The sequence below is a fragment of the Hetaerina americana genome, unplaced genomic scaffold (genome assembly GCF_022747635.1).
Source record: "Hetaerina americana unplaced genomic scaffold, ioHetAmer1.1.p SCAF_7, whole genome shotgun sequence".
In the NCBI taxonomy this organism is placed as follows: Eukaryota; Metazoa; Arthropoda; class Insecta; order Odonata; family Calopterygidae; genus Hetaerina; species Hetaerina americana.
Window position 1 is genome coordinate 29,047,515 of NW_027287316.1, and position 9,996 is coordinate 29,057,510.

Below are 9,996 nucleotides of genomic sequence, written 5' to 3' on the forward strand. Positions count from 1 at the left end.
GCAAATATTAAAATCAAAAGAACTGCGAATATTTTTTTCCAGTTCCTAAAAAATATTATAATAGCCTGCTTCCTACCTACGCCTTATTTCAATAATTGAAAAAATATGAAATAATTATATGTTAGGGAAGTCTTAGTAGTCTAGTGAATAGAGCGTTGGACTTCTGGCCAGAGGGCCCCAGTTCAATTCCTGGGGATGCCTTGAGGTACCCTCTGCTACATCGGCTATAGTTATAATACAATTTTATCTCTATCTCCAGCATGAATACAAGAAAGAGGCAATTGCTATGTTTGTTCATTAACACTTCCGCTGTTAAAAACACTCCAATCATAAGCGTAGAAGGTTTTTCAATTTGCTACGAGATTCGATTAGGTTCTGCCGAGTAAAACTGTACTGACGACAGTTCTACCCTGAGGGGTTTCGTGGTGCTCGGGAAATATGTAAATTATATACCCTATGTTTCAAAAATCTCCACCTCGACAGACTTTATTTTACACCAACATTTGTCAACAAATTATCATATTCTCCATTATTATTTTGCAAGCAAGCATTGTGCCCCTTCTTGCATCCGGGCATCCATCCATCCACGGTTTCAGCGGTGCCCCTCCTCGCTCCCGTTGCCATGGCGGCGACGACCCGGAGAGGGATGGCGTTTCGTGGGTGGCGCCACTAAAAACTAATTAATGAAGAAACTCAACGGAGACAATGGAATGGGGAGGGGGCGCCAGATGAGCGGGGGAATGGTGGGAGGGGGCATTAGGGGAGGGAGGATCCGTCGCCGTTCACATTAATAACCCGGGAGACGAAAAGGACATCCCCCAACCCACCCCGCACCTCTCCACACCGCCTCCACGCCCCATCCCATCTTATTCTGTGTGTGACATGTCCTCCCGCCCCCTGACGACCCTCCTCCCACCCACCTCCCATCACCGCCGTATCTCCACATTAATTAAAGCATTGTGCGCCGACGTAAATGAGAGCGATAAGCAAGCGAATGACGGGAGAAGGGGAGAGACTAGGAGGAGAAAGGAGGTGAGGGGTGGAGGGAGGAGGGCGCTGGAGAGGGTGGAACGAATGGAGTGGGTGGTGGGTGGAGTAAGTTCGAGAGAGCGCAAAGGAGAGAGTGAGATAATTAGAACGGGGAAGTGGGGGAAGGGGAAGGAATGGCATACAGGGCTGTCTTAACAATTCAAGATGCTAAATGGGCTTACGCGGAAGAAGATTAGAAGACAGTAAACGCTTGGAGATCTGAGCATGATACGTAATTAATTTACTTATTCAATCCGTGGCCGGACAAGCAACGTTGAAAAGAGGACCGATGGATGTAAACCAAATATCAACCTCAAGAACGTTAGCGCTAGAAAGTGGTTCAAGTAAATGTCAGATTGAAATAAAAAGGGGGAAAAGGTCCAAGTTTCGCAATAAAATAGATTTTCGCCAAAAGGTTAATATTAATATTACTAAAATGTAGAAAGAACATATATTGATTACATAATACCAATTCGATAATCTTACTTTAAGTTAAACAACCATTCCATTTCTAAAACATGTACACTCTATCATGTTTATATAAAACTTCCTTGAAATGGTCAATATGGTATAAGTAAGTATGCACTTGTATTTATTTACATGAAATTAGATTGACTTTCATGATGAGCAAAGTGTAAGTTGAGCATAGGATGTATGAGCAGAAGTGTTGTGAAATTGGTTTTAATACGGTGGGGAATATCTTTAAGATGGTGATAAGCAACCTTCTCCAGGAACCAATTGAATACGTAGATGTTATTCTAATTATTAAATTACCTATGATAATAATGGCGAGAAAATAAGCAATTGAATCTAGGGATTGGATATCTTTCTGAGTAATGATCAACATGAGAGGCAACGCATTCACAGTAATGAGTTGTGCTCCAGGGTATAAAATATAACTTGAGAAGATCTCGTTGTCTCTCCACCAAGATACCACTTGTAACTTACCTGGGTTCTGCTTCAGACTTCGTAAAGGTGTCTTCATCATGAGTAAGCATCAATAGATTTGCATATATTAGCATGCCAAAATCCATCCTCTTTTCTGTCAATCTCACTTTCCCATAACTAATTGTATTAATACCTTTGCTATCATAATTAATTCTTGACTCACCTTCGTAGTTCCCTTCCATGACCTCCCATTCCTGTAAACCCAGCAAGTCATTTAATCTCATGGAATTTATGAATAAGTTTTTAATCTTCTTCTCGTCATGTAATTGTTACAGTGATTTCCATAAATTTTCAGCCGTATATGCATGTATTTCCTTATAGTCCCCTATTTTGCTTTTTTTCTCCATGCTCCTGAATCTTCTATTGGTTGTTTCTTATATCTTTTTACATTTTTCCTCCAATTGTTCATGTACCTAACCCTTCAAAACGTAACTTTCGTTTATTAGCGAATTTTGATCGAACCCAATCCTGCCCGTTTAAAATCGCAATTGGGAGTCAATCATGGTAAATAAGTCGAATCACGAAAACTTGCTAATTACTACGGTTAGGGTAAAAAATGGAAATAATTGCTGAGTGTAATCGCGTAAGAGATGCATGATATGATAAATTTGAGAATGGAACGACATATCAAATGAAAAATTGTACCGGATTTACAGGAGAGAGACGTCAGACCAATCCTTCCTCTGTTTCTCTTAATCTTGAAAAGGCTAAGCTTGAAGAGGCCAGCGGAGTCCCTGGAATTTCAGGCTGATGCGCTCTTACAAGGGAATTTGAATTAAGGTATATTTTCACAGAATCATAGTGGCATTCAACCATATTTTCTATGATTTAACTTCTATATAGCAATGATCACTTTGCCTGCTATGTAATATCGGCAATAAATATGCCAATCAATGTATTAGGATGTCCAATTACTACTTACATGCATAAGTCATTGATATTAGGGAAAATATAATTTTTGAAATGTATAATCTCGAGATATATGCAAAATTACGACTATGGTATGTTCAATGGTTTTAATTACTAGCATGGCATACGTAATGATCTTTGGCTCCGTTCCGATAATGCGGAGTTATTCAACGTGAGCAATCACCGGTACTTCATTTCCCGTGTCGTCGTCGGCAATTATCAAACCAAAGATTGATTCGCTGCGTCTCTGAACTCCGGTCTCTCATCAGCTTGTTTCTTCATTTTTGTAATGACGAGCATTCCCATTTCTCATATTCCCCTGTTCTATTCTTGATTCTCCTTAATGCCTCTGCCATACATTTTCCCTTTCACTGTTGTGAGGAGGCCTTTTTGATTCGGATAACTTCCTATGCAATTGTTCATTTCTCTCCCGGGAGTTCAGTGTTTTCTAGAGATAGAGCACTCTTACCCTCATACCCTCTTCCGGACTGCTTGATCGGTGATTCCTACTCATAATTTATCCTATACATTTGTTTCTTCTCTGTCACATTTGCGCTGCTTATTGTCATTATGCCAACAGGTGATCCGGAGGCATATCCACGACCAAATGGGCGGAGTGACTCGGAAAAGATGAAACTAACCGTTACGCATTCACCCACCTCACCTCTCTCCACCACTCGCCTTTCTCAGACTTCTGTCTGCCTCTCTTTTAATAAATTTTTGTCACCCTTCTCCTCCTCTTTTCCTCCCCTCAGTCCAGGGCCCCTCAACTGCAGTCCCATGGCCCACACTTCTCCTTTCGACATCATGAGGATGACCCCATTCGCATTTTTCTTTGAAGTGTCCGTGCGATTCGTGACCGGCGTCTTGGCGTAAAACAAAATGCACCTCGCACCCCTCTTACCACCGTGTCTTTTATTTGTGCCCGTCTGCAAGGTTAGGTCCCAAAACCTCATTTCCCTTATCATTCCGTGTCACCAATTTTGAAAATGTTCAGTTGCCTGCATCACCGCACTCAAAGAAACAGAAACGAGTAGTTCCAGCAGAGAGAAGCATGTAAATACGTTTTCCATTTTGCCTTCAGGGTAATAAATATTATCCGTTTGTTTGTCGTTAATACTATTACTTTACTATCGTGCTCTTCTTTCGAGTATCAAGCTTTTCATTCTTTAGACTGGTTATTGCATTGACCTTTGAGGGAGTGCAAAATAAAGTTTAATGACGACGAAGAAGAAAGGTATAACAGGGTCTTCTAATGGTTTTTAAAATAAGAAATACGTAATTCTCACTGGCGTGCCCCTCAGTCTGTCATATTATGTTGTAAATTTTCATTTTTAGCCAAAGAAAGTATAAATTAAATAAATAAGCTACTCAATTTGAAGTATAAATTACTTTAAAATTTAATATTCTAAATTTTAATTTAGCTTATTTTTAAGAAAATATAAATTACTTTTCCGAGAAAGCTCTTTCAATCTAACATATATTATTATTTAAAGTTAAGAAAAAAGGATGTTAAGAAAAGATTGGTGAAATATTTTTGATGGAGCTTAGATTTTTATGACGATGAAATTTAAATGTTGAGGAAAAAGGGAAACCGTAGATTTTTTTAGGCTTTTGGTACAGGGATGAAAAAAGAAAAAATGGACGAAAAATTAAATCAACGAAGAATTATTAGGCGCATTGGGGGAGGATAAAACGCTGTTGGGACATAAATCCAAAGCAGGCAAGAAAAGTGTGTGCAGACCAGTTTGACAAGGGACGAAATGCTGATGACTGCAATTGAACGGAGAACCTTGGGCATGGGGAGAAGGGTGAGGGAAAGAGTATGCAAGTTAGACGGCATGAATAGAGGAAGAAATATTGCGAAATCGAAGAAGGTTTAATGTCAGCTTAGGGTGCAATAATGCTAGGCGAGGCTTAGCAATATGGTGGTAGTTAGCCTGTGTGTTTATCCCAAATCTACGTCAAATGGTGGAATAACATCAATAACAATACGTCATTAAAGACACCGTGAATATATTTGTGAAACAGTCTTCATTAGTTGAGCAGAAAGTTGCAAGGATTCCTTACCATAAGATGACTCATTTATTGTCATAACAATACCATATTCATCTTACCGCATGTCGTAATCATCATACCAAATCACCATTTTATCGACGCAATTCCATGTCCTGTTGTATTTACAGAGAAAGCTTCCATGATATCCATTACTTAAATCATTTTCTTTTTTGAAGTCAATTTCTATTGCTACAGCTATACCCTCCCTATGACCTTGAGAATGCGGAATGGCCTGTGCGTTCTAATGACCCCTTGAGCTGTGCTGGTGGGAGCAATGCTATTGGCTCCTGGCCGGGACTGACATGGCAAATACATCGAATGCTAGGAGCCGGACGAAAGGTAGTCAGCGCAGCGTCTGTTCCTCAGTGAGACGGCTGCAATAGCGTCTGACCCCACTGGGGCGGCCATTGAGTGATGGTGTCACGTTAAAAACACCATTGAGAAAGGCAACGGAAAAACACCTCAATTATTTTTCCCGATATTCCTATGATGGACAGTATAGAAGAAATGAGCCCTGGCAATTACGGTACTCGGCCCAATCGGCCGTGTCCCGTGCTCGGCAGCGGGGGAGACAAATCTGCCGTGGTCGTTATCTCAGAAAAACCCTGGAAGCAAGCAGCACAGAAGATACCGGAGAGGAGCGAAACCGTTACTATAGGGACGTAAAATGAATGCTAGGATGACGCTGAGGGTAGGAAAGTTAGAAAATATAAAGCGAGTGAGGAAATATACGTAAATGCCTGAGGTGAGATGGAAGGACAGTATAGATTACTGAAGTGATAGTTACAGATCAGCAGCTAACTTATTGATCTGCCTCGTTAATTGATAAAACTCAATAGGAGGTATGGTAGTCTACAAACTAGGATCCTCAGCTGTTGATTGTGAGTATATTGTTCAAATCGGGCGTTCTTATTCACATAGCGTAAGGCGATGCTCGATTACCTAGCCCCAAACCTACCTTAGAAACAGTAGGAAATATGTAAAGGGAACTTGTTTTCTTACTTTCATTAAATAGTTTATTATGGCTTTAGAACCTTCGTAAACTCGTATTGTAATGCGGGTTGAAATTAGTGCTCCATATTTTAAAATCCTGATTTGTTATTCTAAAAAATGCACGTAATGCAGACACTTCGCGTGTACCTGCGTTTGTTAATGAAATCATGTTCTATTTTCCCGAAATGGTTCCGTGGATTTTTCCCTAAATCAAAGCTGTTAGCGTCTTACTGTTTACAACTACAAATAGGCACAAACTTGCCAGACTTTCATGGGTGTTTTGGTTCTCTTTCCAATTATTCAACTCCTATGACATATTAAGTCCCGCTAAAATTAAGGATTACGTCTATCGTTCGAGAAAGCAAATGCTCTGAATTTTTCTTTCAGATAAAATCGTAATTATTATGCACTTTCTCTTAGTAAGACGACTTTCTTCGTACATCAAAATGAAATCTGACAATACAGTATATATTAAAAATGAACCTATGGCGACACCATATATCCAAGCAGATATAGAGACCACCTGGTTTCGGGCATTATTGACACATGATACTCTTACTTTCTCTGGATCCCTGAAAAAAATATGCATCGGCCGGGAATCGAACCCGGGCCGCCCGCGTGGCAGGCGAGCATTCTACCACTGAACCACCGATGCTACATGGGAGGAGTATAGGTGGGAAAGAAATTACAGAGGAGGGAAAAAGAGCAGGCGAGGGGGGTGTACGAGTAATACTGAACGAAAGAGTAGGTAGAAGCGTAGTTAGGATAGACAAATGACTAGAATATTATCAGTAAAAGTAAAATTAGAACCAACAAGCTTGGTCATTATTCAGGTCTATATGCCACCAAGCAACGATAGGGAGGAAGAAGTAGATAAAGAATAATCGCGAAGAGGTTAGAGGATAGATTGGGTTAAAGGATATAATCGCGAATGTTCCTGGAGGGTAACATTTGATGGTCATGTGGGATTAAAACGCGACGGTAGACGAAGGGAGATATGGTAGTGAGGATGGGGACCACAGTCTAGAAACAAGGAATGGCCACGAGGAGATAGCAATAGAATTCTGACGGAGGTGGGTTAATCATCCCCAGAACTTGGTTTAGACACCACGAAAAGCTTAGGCTTACATGAAAAATGCAGGGGGATTCAGGAAGGTATTAGTTAGATTATTATAGTTAGGAAGAGAGTGATCAATTCTAACAGTTTCTTTGGAGCTCGGGGGATGGGGCTTCGGGTTACAAATTAGTAATTATGTAGGGTACGAGTCGTATTGTCTGGTTGAAAAAGATAAAATAGGGAAGGCGGTTTAGAAATTTGAATTTAGAAGAACTCGACATTGAAGGAGTATTAGCAGGCTGCAGAGCAAATCGTGATTGAGGTAAGGAAGCGTGGAACTATGGAGGAACATAACATGATAATTCCTACGATTTAATGTGCCAAACGACGGCTTACTGTAATAGTAAACCTGCGCGTTTGAAAAATTTGAAAGTATAAACATTGTATGTTCCTTCACTAACGGCACGTTTCACAAAGTGAATGTCTTTCTGCGGCTCCACCCCCATGTTCTTATGCCTTGGCTATTCACCTATCAATCATGTGTGGAGGACGATATATCTATTTGCAAAATAAAGTTTGTCTCATATAACAAATCAGGTTGAAAGCGGAGGCTCCCGGCAACCAAGAGACATCACATACTGAAGTAGTCCATACGGTTTACGAAAGATTTTAGGCAATGTTTCAGCGGGCCTTCCTTCGGCCGGTGACATTACTTCCAACTATCTTGTTATTACAAACAAACCTGCATGATGCTACCTACACGATGTGTAGGATACAACATTCTGGACATAATTATTTATATAGTATACAATAGAGAATATTCTGTTTTTTTCAATAAATTATTATTTTTAGTAGAATCTTTTAAAAGAAGGTAGCTTTCATCTGATCAACTATTCCATGTTATATGAAACCCCAGTTTGAGAATGTTTTACTATTTCAAGGTGAGCTTACGGAAAACTGAGCGCCATAACCTCATTATCATACATTCTTAACTGTAAAATTTTCCGAGGAATTCTGAAAAAAATTACTCCCAATTGTCTCTTTTATTTACCTCTTTAACATCTTATAAATTCAAATTCTGCATCGTGCAATGCCAAAATGTTCTCGATTATGTAGCAAAATTTCCTACTCACTTCTTTTATCATGTACTGGTACATGCTGTCCTACGAGGTCCTGTAATAGCACTTAGCCACTCATCGATATTTACTGGCCCATTTCTTTTCTTTTCTTTAATCTTTCTACCTACCTACTTCTCTGACCAGTTGAAGTCTTCTTATTCAGATTGATATTCCTTCTCTTCTACGCACTTTGTCCGCATTTTTACATAACTCACATATCTAAAGCTAATAATGAGATAAATACTGCCCAATTGGCTCATATTACCGAGATGTAGGTACCACTCTTTGCGTTAAATGTCAAAAATTTCGTTTTATATCCTCATTTACATGAATGATTTAAGTAACCCACAAATTAACCTGAGCAAAAACCTGAGGATTGTTGATGGGGTAAATTTTATTTTTTTAAATAAATTTAATATGGGAATCCTGAAAATTATTTTATAGTGTTATCTAAGCCCGTTTCTATGTCTACCGTAATGAAAATCCTTTGCAAATATTGAATTTAGAAGAGGTACACTGCATTAAAGGTCACTTCTTCCACTTGAGACACAGCTGGAATAAAATAAAAGAAATACACATTTTAACTTGTTGATGAAGTGATGCACTTTTCCCACCACGGAACACGCCATCACATGGGCACAAATGACTAAAGCGATCCCATTTTTGATGAGTAGATTTTATTTACGCTTTGGAATATTCGTGAGGTGTGAACACGGAGAGAATTTTTCAAGGGTTACCCCTTAAGACCAATCAGAACTTGGGTCCTAAAATCATAGTTCGCGTGGGCCATTCAGTAGTACTCAGTATTATTTTCATCTCTACTATTAAATGCGGGCTGGTATACATTGCACGCGGAGGTTCTCGGAGGATGATGTAGATTTGCACTTCGCTTTCCGTTTTGACCCGCAAATATTAATCCATTACTTAAAAAAATAAACGCAACAAGATTTTTCGAGAATAAACCACGACGCCTCGCCCCGGGGCCGGCAAAATGTCGCCAGCGCGCGGAGGGGTGCGCCCCGATCTCACAATCAGCGCGGGTCGGGAGGGACGGGTTGCATGGTTCGTTTTTTTTCTTCGACTGAGTGGGGTCGTGGGGGCGGGGGGAAGAGGGTTGCTGGGAGGAGGAGCCTTCCCTTGCAATATTCGCCATCTTTCCCCTTCTAATTCCAAACTCGTCGACCCCATCCCAATCCTCTGCTGCATTATGGGGAGGAGAAGACCCCGAAATGGTTTACGGGGGTCTCGCGAGGTGGGGACAGTAATTTGCGTGACGTAGGGTGGGAGGGACGGGAGTGTGCAAGGGGTGGCGACAGGGGTTAGGGGTGTTATTTTTTTTGGAGGGGTCGGGGGGCGTCGAATTCGTTTCGAGAACGTGGTGGGGTTGGGGAGAAGGGTTGAGGAAGGAGAGGAATGATGGAAGGGAGGGGCCGTGTGGTACAGGCAACCGCAAATTAATTACTCCGTAATAGACCGCGAGAGCTCGTGGTGCATATCGCTCTTCCTTTTTTTCCCCACCCCTCTTCGTCATCTTCTTCATCATCATCATCATCATCCTCTCCCGTTTGTATCGGCCTAGATATTTATCCGCTTTCCTATTTGCCAACACCCAAACAAAACCCTCTGAGGGGATCCCCTTCGGGGTTTTATATCTGTGTATCGACTGAAGTGTTGACTTCCTTCTTTTTTTTACGTTCGTATGTTTTTTTATTTATCATCAGTTCACTCCCTTTCCGTTACGTGTTTTTGTTTCTGCGTCACGCCCCTTCCCTTTCCTCCCCCTTCCTCTCACCCGCCTCCTCTTCCGTCTCCCTCATAGTTCGTTTTTTTCTTTTAATACTTCTCGCTCATCTCTCTCTTCTTCGATTGTTTTTAATTATTTTG

General features: G+C 40.7%; 1 non-coding gene across 1 annotated transcript; it reads right to left on the reverse strand.

Moving 5' to 3' along the window:
* Window positions 1-6,521: 6,521 nt before the first annotated feature.
* Window positions 6,522-6,592, reverse strand: TRNAG-GCC (transfer RNA glycine (anticodon GCC)). Its single transcript has one exon. It is a non-coding gene; the product is annotated as a tRNA-Gly (tRNA).
* Window positions 6,593-9,996: the final 3,404 nt, after the last annotated feature.